Source organism: Cupressus sempervirens, chromosome 3, assembly GCF_028749045.1.
Source record: "Cupressus sempervirens isolate cs-2001-9-10 chromosome 3, ASM2874904v1, whole genome shotgun sequence".
NCBI classification, from domain to species: Eukaryota; Viridiplantae; Streptophyta; class Pinopsida; order Cupressales; family Cupressaceae; genus Cupressus; species Cupressus sempervirens.
The window spans coordinates 376014456-376038544 of record NC_143120.1 but is presented as its reverse complement, the minus strand read 5'-3'; positions in this window follow the sequence as shown (position 1 = coordinate 376038544).

Sequence of the window (24089 nt, the reverse complement as noted above, 5' to 3'; positions counted from 1 at the left end):
TTTTGCATACTCAACCTGCCTATGCTTTATGGGCTTGCAGGACAAGTGTTTGTACTACCATGATTATTTCTCCTTACAATCTCATCTATGGTACTTATGCTATTATTCCATTGGAATTAGAAATACATTCTTTACGTGTTTCATTTCATGGGATAATTGATAAAGATACTTTTCAAGAACAATGCTTACAGGATTAGAAATGTTGGATGAACAATGAATATATGCATTAGAACATATAAAATATTGTCATAAATCTCTACAAAAATAATATAATCATAAGGTAATTGAATGTACATTTTTGGTTTGTGATTTAGTCCTATATGAGAAGTAATGAAATGTGAATGCTTTACCTAGAAAAAAAGGAAAGTTTAGTCCTAATTGACTTGGACCATTTGTTCTCATTGAAGACTTTGGTTTAGGTGCTTATAAACATGTTAATATGGATAGTGTTTCTTTTAAGGAACCTATTAATATTATGCATCTCAAACATTATTATCCTCTAGTTTATTATTTATTTTCTTGTGCATTTATGTATTCCTTATAAAATTTGTTTTATAGTTATGTAGTTCTAGAAAAAATAGATATTGAATATATTTATGTACCTTATTTCTTTCTATTAAGTTTTATATTAATCAAACATAGAACTAATTAGTAAGGAAAGTTTTTCATTCATTAAAACTATTTCAAGTTTTGATACATATGTGGCCAATGGTCCTATTTATCACTACATCTATCACTATGCTTTGATGGTTGATGGCATCCAGATCTCTCTAGCGTATGATAGGAAGATGTAGATCTATGTGTCTATGTGTAGCTCCTCAATATGCACATACCATGCAAACACTCTCAGGCACTCTGTAACTTAGCTATTGGCCTCTCCTCCCTCTCTCTACACATTCTTAGCTCTCATTGGACACATGCAAAGATATCGACATGCCTATTGGGATATTTTTTGCCAAGAGAGGATTATCACTCACTTGTTGATAGTCAATAGGATATGCATGTATCCTTCAAAATCTTGGATACAAAGCTCCTCCACTTCACTACACTGGCTGCAAAATGGAAATTACATTTATCAATTTAGTACTTTTTCACTTCAAATTACATATTTAACAAAATATCATATTTCAAACCTAGGTATCCCTCCTAGACATTACTAAAGGGTCTAGATGGTGGGGGCATGAAGTGACTACCCTCTCTACACTCACTATGTCCAGGCCTTGCCAATGGTGTCTCTATGTGGGCACTTGTAGGCCATCATGATCTTAGTAGTGATATGTGAAAAATGTGTACATCCACACCACTATCATTGGCTAGGGGCATCTCCTTTGCTCTCTCCTCATGCATGGGATCTCCCTTGGAGATGTGCTCCTCCTCATTTTTGACATCATTATCCTCCTCTGTTGTACCATTATCCAGGTGTGTCCTCTTTGAAAGACCTAGATTGCCTATAGGAAAATCCTTAGGGAAGATGGGGTGGTTCCCCTACAAACTCTAGTACCTGATGTAATCTCAACTCATGCCTAAATAGGTCACATTTGATTGTACCTCTATATCCTTTGTCTCATCTACATCACTATTATTTATGTAAGCTATGGATTGTCATTGTATGGAGCTGTATTTTATAGTACCTCATCAAATGTACATAGTGAGGTACTGCTCTATGGACTTCTTATAATAGAATGAACTATCCCATCACTTGGCCATAATAGTATGGCATCACTATATGATTCTGATGACCCTTTAGCAACTTCTTCCACTATGAATATCTAATCTAGAATCATGTATTTGGCCACTCTGTCATCTGACAGTAGGGTCTCCATATCACATCTATGTTCAAAATGAAGTCTAGACATACCCTCCAATAGAGGATATCTCCAAATTTCTAGATATTTCTTAGAGGATAAGCAAAGACTCTCAGTGTACTCACATCAACCATTACTGGAACACCCTATGGACATGTACCTATGAAATTATCAAACAACCAAATTTTCAAGAGTGTCCATATCAAAAGACTTTCTCTCTGGTATCTCACTAGATGACATAGCTCATGGTATAACTAGGCTAACATGCTATGACCCCATGAGAACATGGTCCTCTCGCTCTCCATCCTTTATATAAGATGGGTAAGAGGTGTTGAAAATATTGTACGCTTTCAGTTGAGTAACACAACCAAGGATACAATATGAAGCATCACTCTTTGTACCAAAATTTTAGGGCCTAGCAGTATGGATGAAAAAAGGACATGATCTGATCGGGTTCACATATGTGGAACCTGTCCCAAGAAATAATCTTTATCTATAAGGATCTCCTCACAAACTCACTTGCTCTAGATATAGTAGTCTTAACTTGGACAAGAAGCCACAATATCCTATAGATAATCTCCAATTTCATTGTAATCTCTCCCGAGGGAAGATGGTAGGAGTAGGTATCATCATTCAAACTCTTAATTAGAGCCAATAACATGGCTTTGTGTAGCCTTATTTATGGTATTAATTTTACCTAGTAGAGTCCTACATCTCTCAGGAGCTGTATCTCATCCTCATTAAGCTTAGAAAGTCTCTCTCTAATGGTCACTAGCAACTCTCCAAGGGGGTGCTCTCCTAGATGGACCATGTCCTGTAAGCACAAAAAAACATCATATAAGTATTTTACATCATCAAATCTATAGATTTAACTTGAATAGGTCACTTAGGTCGACCTCATTCTAGAATAGGTGGAGACCTTCTAGTCCATGTTGACCTTCTTGGGTCAATGTCAACATAGTTGGGTCAGCATCAACCTTTAAGGGTTAGGATCAACCTTTCTTATAAAAATAAATAATTTGGAAAGTATAGGAACAAACAACAACAAACTCACCTTTGGAAGTGACCATCTGGTAGCTAGGCACTGGCTCAGAATCTCGATGCACATTACATGAAGTCCTTTTCTCCTCAGCATCTTACTTCCACTTTTTGAATCTACAAGTGGTAAGAATGAGTGAGTATGATTTCCTTTGTTCTTATTTATAGTTAAAAATAAGGTTTCTTTTAGGGTTTACTCATTGTAAACTCATATTCCCCTTTTTATGCATTTAGATAAACATTCACTATTTTCATCATAACCTGAGTTTGGTAACTCTTTTTTTAGTGCCATCGATGGTTTTGGAATCATGATTTAGATATCTAACTCCTTGAATTAGTTCTGGAAGGGTAGGAATCCTTATAATTATATTGGGATATATATTTTTAACAAACTACATATCCAATGTATAGAGTTATCCTTATCCCTGTTTCACCCTTCAAAAGTAGAAAGTCAAAATAAGGGGGCATAAGTGGCTTTATGTACTTCTAAAGTATCATTTAGTAAGATTTAGGTGATTTATGGATTTTAATTAACCTTGTGTGTTGTAGGTTCTAATAGTTTTTTGCAGGATCTTACATCGAGGACTTGGCTATATCCTTTTCATTTACTATGATGTTTTCTTACTTTAGCATATTCATGTAGTATCATATTTAAGATAAAGTGCGGGCTAAATGTATCATCTTAAAATGGAAGCACTTCCATATTGATAGGTTTATCACCCTCTTTTAGTGCATTTATCATGATAGACTTGCATTTAGGATGCATTCTACACTTGATTCTTTCATTCTAGGTGAAATTAGGGTTAGGATCTCAAGGATTCTCCTTAATTTCCCTCTTTTTTGGCTCTAATTTCTAGGTAGGACTTAGGAATAGGTCATCATAGTCTTCATCATATTCATCATAGGATTTTATGCCTATTTTGTACATGCTTCCTTGTTCTGATATCATTTCTAGGTCTCTGGGCATCCACAAGACCTTCTATTTTCTATTATGACTAGATCTAGAACCTTAGGTCAAGGTCAAGGTCGAACCTAACCTAGGTCAAGGTCAAGTTTGAACCCAACCTAGGTTAGGGTTGAGGTCATCCTTGACCTTCTTCTGGATTTTATCCCCCTTTTCAAATTTTGGTCCCAAAGAGCCCCAAAATCAATTTTGGGCTTTCGGATCTGAATGTGGAAGAGTTTTAATTTGAAATTCATTTAATTTCTTTTCCCTCCTTATTTTGTTATTTTTATTAGACCATAATTCAAGGTAAAATTTTAATTATGGGTCCTCACATTAATCTAGGAGCCTCACCTTGAAACCTTTATATAAAGACTCTCATTTTTCATTCATTTACAAAGAGAGCTGATGAGAAGCACACAAGTGATGGCAAAACGAAGATGCAAGATTACAAGAGGATGATATAGAAGATCAAGCCATTGTTGATATGAAGCATTTTTGTGAACACACCATTGTGAACATCTATTTGGAGCAAGAGAGATCCTATCTTCCTTGATCCACCATTATCGATATTCAAGCATTCAAATATATAATCATGGGGTAGAAACTATGGATTATGAGTTTGGTAGGGGTACTTCAGCCTTGAGGGCTTGGTATGATTTCTTATATTATTCAAATTTGTGTGTTTCTTTCTCATACATATTCATGTTGGGGTTTCAATCTAGAGGATTAGATCTTGACATTACACATTCAATACATATACATGTTCTATTAGAACTGACTATTCGTGGAGGTGGAGATCACCAAAAAGGGTGTTTGACTAAGGTAAAACTTGATATAGCCACCCCAAAACACCATTTTTAGATATATATAGTCATTTTTTTGAGAATCAAAGTATAGATCTGAGTACCCTTTTTGGAAAACTTTTGGGATATATGAACATAATTTCCATTGGAGTAGTGCAAGTCAAGGTTGAATTTTAGGTCAGGGATGAACTTTATTGAGGGGTAAGATTGTGCCTCAAGCTAATATTGTGCCCTGCTATCTGGGTCAAAGTTGACCTTCTTCTAGAGAGACAAAAGTTTTTGGGTTTTCTCTATTACAGTTTTCTGGTCTTGGATTTGGTCACAAAATTTCCTGAGACTGTATACAAATATTTGAAAATAGGTATTCTAGATTAATTCCATCATAAGGTATGTATCTTATCTTATCTAATTTCAAGCATTTCCAAATTTACATTACTTATTCAATTTCAAGTCAAAAGTAAAAATGAATAGTGGGGAATGTTATATGCATTGTTAAAGCTCCATTTTTTGCCTATCTAGTGGCATTGAATTGTAGACCCAAAAGCCAAGAAAAAAGTGTCAAGATACTGAAGAGAATTAAAAATATTCTCCTCATCCTCTAAGAGAGTGCTAAAGGAGTCATTAGAATAATGACCATTGATGAGCTAAGGAGGTGAATCATCTAGGGAAATTCCTCTGACATATCCTATAGAGATAACATTGAGAAGCAAATACCCAAAGCCCTTAGTAACCAGAACATACAAAGTTAGAAGCAGAGGACATCCTTGATAGGTGGATTGAAAAAGAAAAAAGGAAAATGATTTCCTACCATTGATTGTAATACAAGATGCATCATCTTAGAAGAGTATTTCCACTAATTGAAGAAAGACATGACCAAATCTAAGGGACCAAAGCATCACAAGAATGAAAGGCCATTCGATGTGGTCATAAGCCTTGGAAAAATCAATTGTGAGAAAAAGAGTTTAATGCTTAGACCTACGAGCCCATTCCACACCTTCCTAGATAAAAATAATGCTTTCAAGAATATATATGGATTTGATGAATCCATTTTTCTTAGGGTACATAATCAAAGGAAAAAGTTGGCAAATATTGATAGCCAAGGCTTTAGCTATGATATTTTAGGAGACATTCAAAAAGGTAATAGGTCTTACATTACAAATATCTTCTGGATCTCTGGCTTTACATATGAGTTTATTATTTATTTTTTTGATAATATTTCTATGGGATTTAGAGTGAAAGGCTTCAAGGTAGACTTTGTTTATATCTGGCTCAATAGAATCCTATAAATATTTATCAAATTCACAGGGGAAGCCATTACACCCAAAAGCCTTTTCATCTGCCATAAAGAAGACAACCTCCTTGAGGTCACTAATGGTAAGAATTTGGTCACAAAAAGAATAATACTCAACTGCAAGCCATTATGGAGTCACATTAGTGCATTCCTTTGATGTTTGGTCTCTGTCAGCTGAATTTCCTTGTGTTGTACACAGCTTCTCATAGTTTTAGAAAAAATATTGAAGAATGTTAGGAAGCTCAAAGAAAATTAGATGGCCTTCCTTGATTCTTTTGATCCCCATAGAGGTATGAAAAACTCTAAGAGCTTGAAGGAATTCCTTAGAAGCTTTGTCTCCAACTTCAAGCTAGGGGAGACAAGTCCTAATCTATGCACCCTTTGTGACATAAATGTCAACAATATTCTTTTAGTTGCAAATATTTGTAAGATGAAGCTGTAGGCTTGAATAATAATAAAAAAAGGTTGGGTTCTCATAAGCCACACACAGATATTTGGTGGTAGTATTATAGGATTGCGTATAGTATAGAGAAAGTTTCTTGCCATAGATGTAGAGAAATCTTGTCATATAGGAAATAAAATCATTCCACCATTGATTCCATATAATGTAGGTGTAGTGCTAAGGTTCTAAATTCTAGACATGCGAAATGTGAACATAGTGGTATCATGACTCAACAATGACATGTTGTGGAAAAATTGCATCTTTTAAGGATGCCTTTGAGATATTTTCCAAGTGATGGTAAATAGGATGTGACAATGGTCTAAAAAAGTCACATCATGTAGAGAAATGATAGGTAATTCCATATATTTAGAAAAAGAGAAAATGATTGTATAGATATCATCACATTGTCAAGCCTCTTAAAAATCCTATCAAAAAAAACTCTAAAGTTATACCAAGTATGCCAAATCCCACTATTATGGCGAAAATGATCATTGGAATAAAAAAGGCCCAATTTTTTGTACATGTAGTACCAAAATTCCCTTTTCAAAATTTTCCATCAAAAAGGTGAAGTCACATCTTTGTCAAAGGCCAACTCAACCATATTATGTCAACTTACTACCCAAGTGGTATGTGGTAGAGAGTCCTCCATACAAGGCTATAGTTGTGATCTTTCAACAACATCATCATGAGAATAAACATTAACTATACCAAATGAATGATTTTTGAAGGACAAAAAAATACAAACAATTCATTACATAGGGTTAGAGCCATGATAAATAAGTGAAGAAATTAAATAAGGAAAAAGGAGAGTAACTACACCACCTCGACTAGCTTCATGCTGAGAAGAAAAAATTGCATTGTCTAGCCAAATAAATGAGAATGTAGAAGTGAGAAATAATCTACATAGTAGTTACAAGGAAGGTTTGTAAGACTCTACACATTCCATGAGAGGAAATTCAAAATTCAAAATATTGCATGTCATCTTCATCTCCCAAAGAGGAGAAACTATAGTGCAAGAAAGATTTGGTAAGTGAAGTTAGGAGAAGAATATATGTTAGAGATGATTATCCACTTCTTAGAACCACCATCCAGATCTTCTACATGACCATATGAGATATGAGATCTTTGCAAAGGATAGGAAGAAATCATGGAAGATGCCTATAGAGTGTAGAACCAAGCATCTCGAGAGACACTTGGAGATGCCACAATCCCCTATCTAATAGGATTTCAAATGGGTTGAGGCTAAAGAGGCACCATTGGCATGACTGGAGTGGCCAAAAAAGTCACTGTATGAATATCCAACAAATGTGGGTGGAAGAAGACACTGGTTGTTTCAAAGGAATGGATACCTTGTACACAATGATTGCCCATTCATCTTTTTTACTTTTCTTAATAAGCTTAACCTGGATATCCTTTCTAAGATGTAGCTTGCAAGGCATTATTGTGGTTTTAGAATGCATACCCCATTTTTCCTAGAAATGGGGACCCCCTACTTTAGTTTTTGGTTTTTTGGATCCCTAGTCCAGGGTCTAAGTCTTTTCTAGGGTTTTTCCTAGTGTCTTTGGTTAGATCTAGGTCCCGGTTTGAAAACATAGATTTTGAAAGTTAGAATTTTAGGAGGATAAGTTATTTCGCAAAGCAAAATGGTGCACCTATGCACCTCCACAAGTGCACTAGTGGGCCAAAAATTCAAGAAAGAATTTTCCACATGGTAATGCATAGTAGCACAACTACATATCTATGCATCACCAAGTGGTGTGCTAGGTGCTAGGTCTATAAAACTCAAGACCCCTACCACTCTCCCTACTTCATTTTCTTCTTTGAACTTTGACACCCACATCAACATAGCTCAAGTAGGTGAACTGCTGTGCCTAAATACCTTTACCTACACAAGACAAAAAATGTTAAAACACTTAAAAGGTGTACAAATGCGCACCTTTTTTTCTATGCAATGAATCTTAAAAACTTAAAAATATTAAAGAACTTAAATTTAAGTCTAGGTGCATTGCTACACATGCTCTATCCTTGTATAACTCAACCTTGATCAAAGTGTGCACTAGGCACACCTTAGAGGTGCACCAAGTGGACACTCTAATTTTTCAAAGGATAAAGGTGCACTAGGTGTGCTCTTTTTTGCCTATCAGGGTTAGAAATATGGTTTTTTGGTGTTTTTAGCAGTTTTAAGGTTTTACATTTTGGGTCTTTTTTTGGGTTATAGCTAGGGTTTTTTTAGAGTTTTAGTTTTTATCCTTCTAGACTAATATTTACTTCTTTGTATTATAGGTAAAAAGGAATCCTCAACTTGTCAGGTTCATAAGTTTTGACCTAGAGCTCAAAATTTAGAACCATTTACACCATTGGAAAGAAGAACTAAAAATCTTATTTTAGTCCCTAAGATAGTGAGCCTTTAGCTAACTAGTTTTAGGGATTGACAAAGATTTCAACTTGAAATTTTGAGTAGAAGACCTCCAAAAAAGCCAATTAAAACGACCTAAGAAAAAGTTGTAAAAAAGTATAAAAAAGTTTCAAACATTTGATCATTTTGAATAATATGGATCACTTGGTCTCTGACTGGGAAGGATCGAGTAGTTAGAGAGAATAAAGAATCAAGCAATTTACACTAAAGATCAAAGATATAGAGGTTGGATACATGAACTAGAATAGGTTCTTCATCTTATGCAACTATTTGTGACAAGATTTAACACAGGTGCCTTGGGATTTTAGAAGCAGAAGGAGTTCAGGAATATGAAAGTTTTTCTCTATAAAGAGGGCATAAATCATCAAAAGGATAAAAGAAAGTACACCAAAGTGATCTAAAATCTCATTTGAGCAAAACCCATAAATCATTTTCAAAACTGAGAACTTTGATTTTTTGGCAAATTGAGCTTCCAAGCTTCCAAGCTTCTGAGGTGAGCCAGGTGTGCAGGTACACTTCTTTTGAAGTGTACCAATTTTTTTTGAATAAGTCAAAGGTGCTTTGACAGTTAACTACTAGTTCCAAATTTAGATCTTTCCATGCACTAAAAATGCATTCTGATGGTAGTTTAACTCCTACAAACATATAGTGAATGTAGAGCTTCTATTTTTGGCATCTCCAAACACTCCTACATCATCTAATGACTTTCTTCTTCTTCTTTTTTCTTATGATTTCTTTGTTTTAAGACATGCGAAGGATCATGCTTCCATTTATTGATATAAATATGGATGGAGTCCTACTAAGCACTAGTTAGAGAGTCAGTTTGTACATAAATATGTTAGGAAAAAACCATGGACAGAAATAAAAACTACATGCAAATATAACCAATAACAGAAAATAATAGAACACACAGAAATAAACACAAGGCACCAAGATTTAACGTGGTTCACCCAATCCCTGGGCTACGTCCACCAAACAGCAAGTCCGATCTTATTACAATCCAGTGATTACAACCTGATTACAATCCATAATCCCTTATAGCTCAATACCACCGCAAGAACCAATTTCGTATCACCACATATATAAAAAATACCCAACCCTAAGCCCTTTTTATACAAGTATTAAACCGCTTTAGGGTTATAACATGTCGGCTACCATGTCGGCTACTTCCAAAAAAATAAAAAATAAAAAATAAAAATAAAAATTTTTGGGGCGATGCCCGGAACCCCACTATTTATGAAGTATGTACACTACTTTCCTGATCAGTCACCACAATCTAACAATCTCCCACTTGGGGACTGATCAGGCTCCACACTAAACAACAATCTCCCACTTGGAGACTGATCCTGTAGAAATACAACTACCGCATGGGGCTCCCACTGGATCAAACCACCCTGGACTCTGCTGTTCTTTTATTCACATTTAGTCTAAAAGACCAACTGAAGCTGAAGAGGAGTTCAGCTTCTCCCTTGTTACAACCTTTGTCAACATATCTGCTAGATTTTCATTGGTATGTATCTTCTCCAGCTTTAACTGTCCATCCTCCAAAACTGACCGAATGAAATGGTACCGCAACTGTATGTGTTTGGTCTTAGAATGCAGAGCTGAATTCTTAGCAAGATGAATGGCACTCTGACTATCTGTGAACAAATAATTATCCTTCTGAGGATGTCCCAATTCTTCCAAGAAGAACTAAAGCCATATCATCTCTTTGGCTTCCTCTGTAGCAGCAACATACTCTGCCTCTGTAGTGGAGAGAGCATTAATCTTCTGTAGTCTAGAAACCCAGAGCACGGCTGCCCCACCAACAGTAAAGACATAACCTGTAGTACTCTACCTGGTATCAATATCCCTAGCCAAATCTGAGTCAACATAGCCCTGTAAATCAGTAGTAGAGCCCCCAAAGTGTAAACACTTATTGGATGTTCCTCTCAAATATCTAAGAATCCACTTGACAGCATTCCAATGCTCAAAACCTGGATGACTCATATACCTGCTAATGACTCCCACTGCATGTGCAATATCTGGCCTAGTGCATACCATAGCATACATAAAACTTCCTACAGCTGAAGCATAGGATACCTTGGACATCTTATCCTCTTCTTCCTGTGTCTTGAGACACATCTCCTTAGTCAATTTCAAATGACCAGGTAAAGGTGTGCTGACAGCTTTAGCATTCTCCATAGAGAAACGTTGCAGCACCTTCTCAACATAATCAGCTTGAGATAGCATCAATGTTTTGTTCTTCCTATCTCTGCAAATCTTCATACCAAGGATTTGTTTTGCTGCTCCCAAATCCTTCATAGCAAATGCATGTGCTAATTGGCGTTTCAGCCCCTTAATATGATCCATGTTAGACCCAGCTACAAGCATATCATCAACATATAAACATAAAATAATGTAGCTATCATCATCCAACCTCTTAAAATAAACACAGTAATCTAAATGACACCTATTATATCCATGCTCATGCATAAAACTGTCAAATTTCAGATACCATTGCCGAGGTGCTTGCTTCAAGCCATATAAACTTTTCTTCAAGTTGCACACTAAGTTCTCCTTACCTTTGACCTCAAAACCCTGTGGCTGAGCCATATATATTTCTTCATCCAAATCACCATGAAGAAAGGTTGTTTTAACATCCATCTGCTCTAAATGCAAATCTTCAGTAGCCACAAGACTTAAAACAGTACGAATAGAAGTCATTTTAACAACAGGAGAAAATATCTCAGCAAAATCAATTCCCTTTTTCTGTGCAAATCCTTTTACAACTAACCTGGCCTTAAATATTTTCTTACCTCCTTCCTCTTCTTTCAACCTGTAAACCCATTTATTCTGTAAAGCCTTTTTACCTGCAGGCAACTTGCACAAATCCCATGTCTTATTTTTCAGCAAAGAGTCCATTTCATCTTTCATTGCAGACTCCCACTGAATCTTAGTATCCACCTGCACAGCTTCATCATAACTTTCAGGTTCACCAGCATCAGTAAGTAAAATAGAATACAAAGAGGGAGAAAACCTTTGGTGAGGTCTAATTAGCCTTGTTGACCATCTAACATTCACTGGTGTGTGTGGCATTTGTTGTTGCAGTTGTTGCACATCATGAGGAATGGTTGGAACATAAGCTTTTGGAGTATCATCCAACACTACATAATCATCTTCTTTCTTCTCATGTTGCTGCAACAGATCTTTGTACAACACTTTTTCATTGAATATGACATCCCGGCTTCTTATAATTTTATGATTTTCAAAATCCCAAAGCCTATAGCCAAATTCATTAATGCCATATCCAACAAAGACACATTTCTTTCATTTAGCTTCTAGCTTGGTTCTATTTTCAGAGTCTATATGAGCAAAAGCTTCACAACCGAAGGTCTTGAGAAAATAATAACTCACCTTCTTACCAGTCCATGCTTCCTCTGGAATACCACAACCCAAAGGAGTAGAGGGACCTCTATTAATCAAATATACTACAGTATTGACAGCCTTTGCCCACATGTGTAATGGCAACCTAGCATGCAACCTCATGCTCCTTGCGCGCTCCATTATAGTCCTGTTCATGTGTTCAGCCACTCCATTTTCCTGTGGAGTCCTTGGAATAGTTTTTTGTCTACGAATACCATTAGTGGAGCAATAATCTTCAAATTCATGACTGCAATACTCACCACCATTATCAGATCTGAGACATTTTAATTTCTTACCAGTCTCATTTTCAACCAAGCATTTCCATTTCTTAAAAGTTTGAAATACATCAGATTTCTGTCTAAGGAAATAAACCCATACTTTTCTAGTTGCGTCATCAATAAATGTAACATAATAATGAGAGCCTCCAAGGGAAGATACCTGAGCCGATCCACATACATCTGTATGCACAAGCTCTAATTTCTCCTTTTTGTTTTCCTTCCCTGTCTTTACAAAACTCACTCTCTTTTGTTTTCCATACACACAACTTTCACAAAAATCCATATTCACAAATTTTAGACCTGGTAAAGCTTTCCTTGAATGAAGTACTTTCATACCTTTCTCACTCATGTGCCCAAGTCTATTGTGCCAAAGCGCTGTATCAGAATCTACAGCAGCTATTTGTTCTCCCTGCTCAACTGCAGTAATTGTTCCTGAATATTCTTTTTTCTTTGAAACAATCAAAGTAGAAGGAACAATATAACCTGTACAAAGATATAAGGTTCCTACTTTCACACCTCTTGCTACTACAAGGGAACCTTTTGAAACCTTCCAATTTTTATCATTAAAAGTAACTACACAACCCTCATCACCGAGTTGCCCTGCTGAAATTAAATTTCTACTTAGTTTTGGAACATGTCTTACCTCATGTAGTAGCCAATGATTCCCATTCTGCAACTTAATCTTAATTTTTCCCTTTCCAACAATCTGACAGGTTTCATTATCCCCCAAATAAACAAGCCCAAAATCCCCTTGGACATAATCAATGAAATAACCTCTATGAGGTGTAGCATGAAAAGAAGCACCAGAATCTAAAACCCATGAATCATCAACATTCTCTAAAGACAGAAGTAAAGCATCCTCTTCGGATTTGTTACTTACCACATTTGCCTCTTTGTCTCCATCTAATTTATCTCCTTCATTTTTCTTTCAAGTCCAGCAATCTTTCTTTTTGTGCCCTGGTTTCCCACAGTACCAGCAATCATTTGGTCCTCTTGATTGAGACCTCCTCCCCTTTGACTTTCCTCTTGATTTCCCATGATTTCCAGAGTTACTTCCTCTTTCAGTCATTCTGCCCCTACTTTGTGCATTTAAATCACTTCTTGATGAAGATCCATCTGAGGATTTTCTACGAGTTTCCTCACTTAAAATAACACCAATCACATCATCATATTTTAGGGTACTAGATCCAAGAACAGAATTGCTCACCGCCATTACCAAGCCATTCCATCTTTCAGGCAAAGAACACAAAATCAAGAGAGCCCTAATTTCTTCATCAAAATTGATACCCATAGAAGATAATTGACTAGTAATAGTATTAAACTCATTTAAATGATCTGCAATAGATCCACCTTCTGCCATTTTCATATTAAATAAACGCTTCATGAGAAATACCTTATTTGAAGCGGAGGGCTTTTCATACAATGTCGCTAGGGTTTTCATCAAATCTTCTGTCGTCTTTGCTTTTTTAATATTAAATGCCACCGATGGTGCCAAGCATAACTGAATTCTTTCGAGTGCCTTTCTGTCCAAAAGATCCCATTCAGCCTCTGACATAGTTCCCTGATTCTTGGCTTTTCCTTCCAACGGCTTCCATAAATCCTTCTGATATAAATAGTCTTCCATTTGCATCTTCCATAACTAGAAGTTCTGCCCATTAAACCTGTCAACCCTCAACTTACCCTCATCTGCCATCGCTCCCACTCAACTGTGAGACTCCCACTTAACCGTGAGACTTTCCTAGAGAGGATAACTGAAAGACAACCTTGCTCTGATACCACTTGTTAGGAAAAAACCATGGACAGAAATAAAAACTACATGCAAATATAACCAATAATAGAAAATAATAGAACACACAGAAATAAACACAAGGCACCAAGATTTAACGTGGTTCACCCAATCCCTGGGCTATGTCCACCAAACAGCAAGTCCGATCTTATTACAATCCAGTGATTACAACCTGATTACAATCCGTAATCCCTTACAGCTCAATACCACCGCAAGAACCAATTTCGTATCACCACATATATAAAAAATACCCAACCCTAAGCCCTTTTTATACAAGTATTAAACTGCTTTAGGGTTATAACATGTCGGCCATATGTCGACCATAATATGTCGGCTACCATGTACACTACTTATTATGAAGTATGTACACTACTTTCCTGATCAGTCACCACAATCTAACAAAATAGATTTGTTTTATTAGTTTAAAGCATATGTTTGCATAAAGATATATCTCACTCTCAACACAAATTAAGGAGAAGATTCCTTATAAATTCAGGAATGTAATATGTATTTTAGGCTACCATTATTTTGATGCAATAATATATGCTATTGGTGCTTGCATTTGGAGTGTAGTGATTCTTGCCTAAGTGTGTTATATTTTGTGAATGTATGTTCATGAAGTGTAATTAAGCCAATAGTTTTATTGCATTGTTCTAGTTGTATGATCTTTAATTCTGGTGTTTTCTATAGGTCTAAAAATTCTATTGACATACTTAGTTTGAGAAGAGATCATCAATATTGTTCCTTCATAGCTTTTTGTCTCACATGAGCACACTTTCTATGGCCTTACGATCTAATGAAAGGTGAAACATCGTATAGTTATTGAATTCCCATCGATGACTACATTAGTGGAATTAAGGAAGCGCTACTCCTATTTTCATTGGTTACCTATTGATATTTTCAAAGGCTTAATTCACAGGCATGTTGTTTCCATAGCTTATGTCCATTAGGAATTTCCTTTTCATATTATTTTCTTAAACTTCTTGTTACCTTATCTTTTGTATTTTCTTTGCTAACCCCTTGTTAAATTAGGAATTCATATAGTTGCATTGTTAGATTGTATTCATAAAATAAATAGAAAATACCAAAAACACATATCTCTTTTGTGGTTAATTTTTAAACAACAAATAGATTGATTATTTGATCTAAAATTGGTTCAAATGAGCAAAATTTTCTTCATGAACAAACACATTTATCTTCAACTGAGAAGATTCTAGTAGGTCACAAGATTGCCCAAAACCTTGGAGTTGAACCTAGATTAGCTTTTCAAGAGAGGATTTAGAAAGGATTCCTACTATTAAACATTGTGCAAAATGACAGCTCAACAGGCATAACCAGTGGGTAGTCCTTGATCTTATGCTTAGTTGATTGATAGAGATAATAGGTGTTTTTAAGGTTTAGATAAAGTATCTTCTAGGTTAAGGTATTATCCCCAACTTGGATGTCAATGGTTTCTTTGAGGTTACAGGAAAGGTAAACTTCAATGCAAACCATCCTTTGAGGATGAGTGTTAAAAAACTTTTTAGGTTCCATGTACACCACTTTACCAAAGGGTTTCTGCAATGACATGAATAAATGACCAACATGGCATAGGGAGGTTCAAGAAATCAACTCATATAGGGACCTATAGTTTCCTTTCATCTAAGACAGAGAAGTCTCAAGACTAATGCTAGAAAATAAGCAGTAAATACCTAACTGTCTAGGGCCCTTGGTTAAAAATTGTGTCAGCTTGGGAATGGTTTGCAAATTGAAACCAAAAAATCCCTTGGTGAGGCTTTGAACTCCTTCAAGCCAAACCCCATGATGAGTCTAGGATTTGGTAACCCATTCTCTAAGCATTCTTTTAGAAGGGGTTCTACCCACACAATATCCTATCAAAGTATGCTTCTCTTACTAGTCACAAGCATTATTTAAATCTTGAGTGATAAGAGAAATATCAATGGAGGGGCTTACTTGATGAAACACTTTAAATAAAAACTTACAAGGGCATTTGTTTAGTGGAGGTGCCATGAAACCAATATTAACTAGACTTAAGTTGGCAGAGCCATTATAAAAACCCTTAATGCTCTTGTAATAAATGTGGTATAACATGTGTAATACACAAAGATGAATTCAAAAGAAAAGTCACATTTCATGTAGAACCCTAGCATAGAAATTTCACATTATTTTCTTCCTCTAACAATGATGAATTTTACTTCATTCTCCATTGAGAGCTTCTAGGAGTTTCTTCTTATTAACTCATAATAATTCCTAAGCTACTAAAAACTTCTAATTCTTAATTCTATTCTCCCTAACTCTTTCCTTTTCCCCTATCCCTCTCTCTCCCCCTCTTCATGTCTCCCTCCCTCCTTCTCCCTATCATCATTGTAACCTCTCTCCCTCTCTATTTCCCCATCTCTCTCTCTCTCTAGGTTCCCTCCCTCCCACCTCCCCCCCCGCCTTCTCTCTCCCTCATTATATATGTGTATTTTAGTTATAGTTATTATATATTGGGCATAAATATAATATCATATACCTTTCAATAATGATATCAATAGTAAAGTATCAACACTATTGTAAAAATTTTGAGAATGTGTAAAGATATCAAATATCAGACTGATATCAGATATAATAGACCCAATACCAATTTGACATTTGATAACCTACCACATAAAATTGAGCAATGGACCAATTTTCTCATTCCAATAGTACCTACATTCAATTTGTAGTTGATAATTAGAGGTTTGTAGACAACAACAAATGATCTCATACTTTCTTGAGAAATTTTTTTGCAAATTCTTGATTGGAAATCAATTTTTATCATCTTCATGTAGGTATAATGGGATCAAAAGTCATTGAAAGAAAAATGTTATCAAAGGCCAAATTGAAGCACACAGAAAAAATAAAGAATTCCATAGAAAATTGAGACAAGGTATGAAAAATATTTGTGTGGATGAGGGGTTTGGTCCACCAATAAATGTTATTTCAATTGAAGAGTTTTATCAACCAAAATTGTCTAGAAAACTATAATGCTCGTTTCTTCATTTTTAATTCCTGAATGCTAGAAGAAATCTCTTTTATCTATCATCTTTGATCAAATATTAATTTAATTCAAAATACCTTATATTCAACCTCTTTACCCTAAGTTCCTATTTAATAAAAAGAATCATGTCTCCTTTTTAAATAAAAGTCCCCATAGTTCCTCTTATCCTAGTGTGCACATGAAAAGGAATTTCCCATTTTAAAAATAAAAGAAAAAGTATTTTATCTATGCATGTGAGGGCACACTTTTCAAGATGACTAGAATCTCTTTTCTCCTCCACACATATTTTACCTCTTAAAGATTAACATTGATTTTGCATCTTGGAGATTCTTGTGCACAAAATCAACTTGAGACTGATTCTCCATTATTGGATTTTCCTCTTAGACCATACCATCTGTTTCTCTTTAAACAAAGGATTTCTCCTTGCTCTCTCATATCTCATGCTTGCACTCTAATGTTATCCTATCATTTTTTTTACTCACAATCTTGAGTATGTTGCCACTCAATTTTCTTTACTTTTATTTTAGTTTACTCTCATCTTTATCTTAGATTTCTTTATGCATTAGCTTAACTAAGTCTAAATAGGGGTTTTTGGTAACTCTTTCATTCTTGTTAGCTTAATCTTGCATTTATATTTAACTTAACTTTAGGTTGCATTCTGCATTGCATAGTTATGATTCTTGGATATTGGCACTCTTTCCTCTACTCCTTGGAATCTTTTGTTCTATGGTGCACCTTGTGAGGGTTTCTTAACTAGGTTCATTTGAGATCCACCATACTATCTTAAATGACTACATATCATAGATAGGAATCTATAGACCACCTCATAGGATTCTCTTTATCATGGGTTCTCTCAAGTATAATGGTCAATAGAAGTGTACCCACTTTTTGAGCATACTTTTTTGGCACCCACTGTGCGGCTAGACACAAGGGTTTAGATCCATTTTTCTATTTTTTATTAGATTTTTGTTGTTGTATGTTTTGAATTTTGTTTTTCATCCAGAGATATAATACGACCATTTACTACAATATGATACTCCATTCTACTACAATATGACACTTGTCCAATTTTGGTGTATTGTACTCCTTCTCTACTGTCTATCATTCCACCTCCTATAAAGTATCATACTAGTTTAATATCATGTTTCATTTTATACTAGTCTATCATCCTATTTCAATAGGGTGTATTTTACTATATTATGTCAGCTAGTGAAGTATCACCTAGATTGACCTGCTTGCATAGTCGAAGCTTAAGTGTCTAGTTTGCTTTTCAAATCTTTCATTTCAGATTTTTTGGTCTTCTAAAAACCTCTAGTAGTGGTTTTGCAAGATTTAATTCGAGCTTTCATGATTATTTGATGCCCTACCCCTATAATTTTTTATTTACTTTCTTTTCTTTTCTTGAAGGAGAAAATTGCAAAAAGGGCCATTAACACTTGTTTGTAGGGTTGTCCAAGAACAAAAACAAATTTTTTTTTTATTGTATCTTCATTTCATTATCTTTTTTTTTCTTATACTAGTTTCTCTTTCATTTCTTAGGAACATAAAACTCATAGGTAAGGGTCCTTTGTTGATAGGAGAGTATGATCTTTTCCCTTGAGGCAAATAAGAAATCTTGACTCTTCATTCAATCAAGAAAGTGAGCAGGACATTTCACTCTTTAGTGATCTTAGTGAAATTTCTTGGTGTGTCTTGAAGAAGGATTTTGGGGTTTCAAAGTTGTGACCTTACCTCTCTTTGAGGACCTTGCAATTATCTTTCTTCTTTTGTGGATTCAATTTCTGTTCAATCTATGAGTGAGATCTCTTCCTTTAAAGGGCCTCCAATTGGTGAAAAGATACCCATGGAAATGACCCACATGGGAACAAGAAAAACCCAACTATCTAACCCACTATAATCATAAGGCCCTTATCAAAGGAAAAATCCTTGAGGGACATAACACTTGATCCACTTGGTGAGAGTACTTATGGGATTCTGACCACGAGGAAATCATTAGGTGGGTATGCTTAAGGTACTCTAGTGGTTGCAAGGATTTTTTCCCGTAATGGGTGCAAAGGTGTTATGACTGAAATCCTTACTTAGAACAATAGGTTAGAAGCTACTCTCTTTTGCTGCTTAATATCTTGGTGCAAGGATTGGTCCTAGTGGACTACCCAGATCACACAGTGATTTACACTCACCATATGTGTTCCTTTAGACATGGTTAACCCATCTACAAAAAATCCAATATCTATTGTGGGAAACCACTTTGTATGAGGCAAGGGAGTATTAGGTTGTGTGAAGATTTTGACTATTGAGTTGTGATCTTAGGTAAATCTTTCTTGATATATTTTTGAATGTGTTAGACTAGTGGGATTCTTTTTAAACATGTGCAAGTAGTTCTTTCACAGACTTTTACTTGTTAAAGCTCACAAGTTATTATATTGGAAAGGTTTCTTTGTCTCTTGTCTGATTGTTTGAAGACAAGTGTCTATGTTAGTATTTATTATCAAAATTTATTGTTAAACACTATTTTTTTCTCAAAAATAGAATTGAACATTTCTACAATAGTCACTTTAGATTACTTGGTAAAAAAATTAGTCAAACTAGGTCTTTTGAGGAAAAACAAGTCACAAATATGTCCTTTTTGTCAAATTATCATATTGCACTAGTTAAAAATATCATACAACTTGGTAAAGTATCATACTGTTTCATAAGGTTTATCATACTGCTATCTCACCATCTATCGTACTACCTACTGATGATATCTAGTTTTATGGTTTATTGGATATAGTTGTTGATTATGTTATGTGATGGATTTTATGCTATGTTGATTTACTTCATTCATGTATCTTTACGCTTTCTATGAATGTGAGTGGCGTAAATGGATTAATTAGTTATTTAATGCATTAATTGCTTCGGCTATTATATTATATGCAATTGCACTTGATCGTGTGTTTTAGTGTGTAGGAATTATATCCCTGGTAGTGGCCTATGGAGTTAGTGATTCAACCATTCATATTTTACCATTGTCATTCCTGTATGGTTGACATATCCTTATTTTGTTGTTTTAAATTAAATCCTTCCAATGATTAGTAAATTTGAACTCATTTGCATTATGTGATTAGACCAGTGAGCATATCTATGCATTTAGAGGTTCACTCTATCGCGAAAGTATTAATTGGTTTTTTGTGATTTTGGGTTTTAGGGCTTTAAATATTTTCAAAATTAATTTCTAGTAGCTTTTCCTTAGGTGAATTTCCATTATGGATAATAACCTATTTTCATTTGGGTCAATTTAGAGTCTAGCTACTCCAGCTAGCTATTTTCCCTAATCAACTATTCACTTGAAAAGTCAATAAGTATTGAAAAAGTGAATTCATTATTCACTTCTCACTTGTTAGAAATAGAAATTTGAGAGCTATTTCAAAAATCCTCTTTTGGAGGATTTTTTTTCTGTTCATTCTAGGAGCTGTGAGTATGGGATTTTCATGAGGTCAATCTCATTGGATCCAACTCAGGGAGACCTTGCTTTGCCTCAACTTTTGGTAGTTTCAATAGGTTACTTATTTTATTAGGTTGTTTATAGATTTTTCCCCTTTTTTGCTGTTAGGTAGGACCTTTTTGTTTTATTACTTTTGCTCCATTTCAGCTTTTGTTTCTTGTAGCAGTATGTTAGGAGGTTGAGAACTAGTGTTCTCCTCCATTTCTATTTGTTGGTTTTGCCTAGTTGGTCAGGTATGAATGTTTTTCCTATTTTTGGGATGAGGGTTTAGGATTTTGAGTTTTTATATTGGTTGTTTTTGCATACGGTGTCTGATTCCTTTTTAATAGATTTTTTAGGTTTTTGCACCCAAAGGCCAAATGGGTTTTAAATTTTAAAATTTTCCAAAATTTGGGATTTTACCTCATTTTGTGTGACACCCTATTTTATCAAGTTTTCTTGGCATGAGTTTGGTCACAAGCTTGGACAATCTGTTTGGATGTCAGTCAGACCTTTTTTGCATTTTTATGTTGTATTGGGATGCATGACACATCCATTCTCTTGAGGCTATTTTCAGTTGAGTGATGTTTTTGCATTGTGTTCTCATCTAGGCCTTGTGTTTGATCTTTTTGATTGTGGTGCACCACACACGATTATGTGTGTGTACATTTGTCAAGTGACCTAAAGTGCCTAATCTTCTGTGGTACTTCTTGAAGTTATGATCATTGGGGTTGGGTTGAGAATTTGGATGCCTACATGCACTCTTTGTTGGATGGGCATGGGTAGGGTAGGGTAGCATATGGAGGGGGCTTCTATCTCATAGCCTGGTGTCATGATTCCATAGAGTTGGCAGAGGAAGTTTTAAGTAAGTGATAACAAAATAAATATTGGGTGGTAATAAAATTTAAGATAATAAAACAATGCTTTAGTGTGAGAGCCTTTCGTTGGGAAGTTGAGTCTGCACAGCTTTGAGCTTGGGCTTGTTAATGCCAAGTGACTCTCCATGATGTCAGCCCCTACTTAGTAGCCCCTTTGAGATTTCTAACTAGGACCTATAGTTATGCATTATCTATGTCTTGGATTCAATCATCATACTACTTGGCATGTGTGTTAGCCATGGATGTTGTTTTTTTGTGTTTGTGGTTGGATCATTATCTCCATCAGCATGGTGGATGTGGACCTATGGGTGTAATTTGGTTGGGAGGCATTCCTACCTTCACCACTACTAGGGACCTATGTATAGAGATGGTCTATTGTTCTAGCAGAACCGTTGTTGGATGATTTCACTTGGTACTTCAGATTGTAGAGTATGTTTTCTTATGATTTTTTCTTTCATTGGGATGCTTGTTTATCATGTTTAGATGATCTTAGTTTTGACACATTCCTTATTATGATTATTAGCATGTGATAGGTGAAGTCATCTACTTAGGATTATCTTATGCTTTACTACTAGCATGTTAGATTTCCTTATGCTTATGTTGTAGCATGTTTTAGTAGTGATGTCCCTATTACAAAAATACCAATGATCTTATCGGTCGCTTGGGATGTTACGTTCAGGGGATGGCTAGGGCCCATGATGGTCTTATGATGCTATTAACAGTTGCGAGTAATCTTGTACTTAGTTTGGTTATGTTTTACATTGTGATGTTATTTTAGTTATTGCAATGTTGCTTTAGTACATTGTGATGCTCCTTCTATACTTTTTCTTCTTACTACTCATTAGATGGTTAGATGTAGATTACATTTTTTAGTAGTGTGTTTGAGTGTTCATGCCTAGAATTGTGGATTTGATACTCCCTAGTGTGGAGGTTCTGAACTCATTTTCAGTCTGTTGTTTGTCCTTAAGTGTTTTCTTGCATTTCCTAGGTGACCATGTGTTAGCATGGTGTGACACATTAAAGTGTCATGTGTCCATTGGAACTATATCATGCGTTCCCTAATTGTATCTCACACCTCTTGGATTTTTTTCATGCAATACTTTACATTATTGCACCCCCTTTGAAGAAATATCATACGATACTTGAAAAGTATCACATGCCCTTGAGAGAAGTATCACTCAATCCCTAAAAATGTCACCCTCCTTCTTTAGAACTATATTGGAAAGTATTGCCTAGTGCTGTATTAAAGTATCGCTTGGGTTTTGTAAAAACCTGTGTGGGTGGGCAGCGGGCACTTTTTGATTTGATCAAAACTTTTTGGGAATCATTTGGGGTACCCTCTTAGGTGTTCTTCAATCCTTTGGTGTCATATTTTGAATTTGGAATGTGTTTGATTGGAATTCAATTATGCATCTTTCATTTTTTATCATTTTGGTTTGTAGTGGCATTTGGAGATTCATTGGTTGCCAGGATGGTGGTTTAGTCTTCCGTTGTGATCTTTGTGATCCATGTATGTTGTTGACATGTGCACTTACACTTGTTTAAAAAATAAAATATTCTAGCTTGTATTTCATCCTTGTCCCAAGGATCTCTGGGCGGGGCATTACATGTAATCACATAGATCAAAACTTATTATTTTCTTTCTTATCATTATAAATAGTTTTTATTGAAATCATTTTGATAGAGGTTGACCTAACAACCATTGGAGGACTTAATAGTTTGTGTAAATCCTTTAACTATGTGACATTCTAAATGGAATGATCAAAGTGCTCTTACAAGGCCACTACTTAAAGGGTGATTAAATCCTCTAACTAGGTCACATTTAATGGTTAGTATTATAACCTTTAATAGGGTTGGCTCATAATAGAGCTCACTTAAAAATAGCAAGAAAGAGTGACATGTTGCTGGTGTTTTTTTACCAAATTGGGGTTCCATATAAAATTCTAGTGTCAAATTGTGATGAATGTTTTACATGTGATGATGTTTTCATTATGCAATGCAATTTAAGTTTATGACAATTTTACAATAGTGACCGAGCAACAATAGGATAAGAAGGATCATCAAAAAATTGATGTGTTTGATGTTTAATTATTCAAGTGGTACATATAAACATTGAGTAACTGATTCACCCCCCTTCTTAGTTATTCTAAACATTTTTAACATTATGATCAAGAACCTCGTAACACAAGTAATTTAGAAGAAGAAGTCCAACTTGTTAATACTGCTAGTTAAGAAGATGAGTTTTTTGTGTCCTCTACTTCCATCCTTTGGGAAGAAAATGAACAACCAAATGATCATAAAGTTGAAGCATCTACCTCTAGAATTTTTTTTGAATCAGAGGTGGAAGATCCTAATAGAGATAGAATTAGGAGAAACATTGCTCACTTAGTGGAATGTGATCTTGATTCACATTTGTTATCACCCAAAAATGTCCATATAGACTATGATCCCATTTTCAAGCATTTTTTTCTTAATTTATCCATTGTTTATTCTTGATCAAATCATCACTTTTTTAT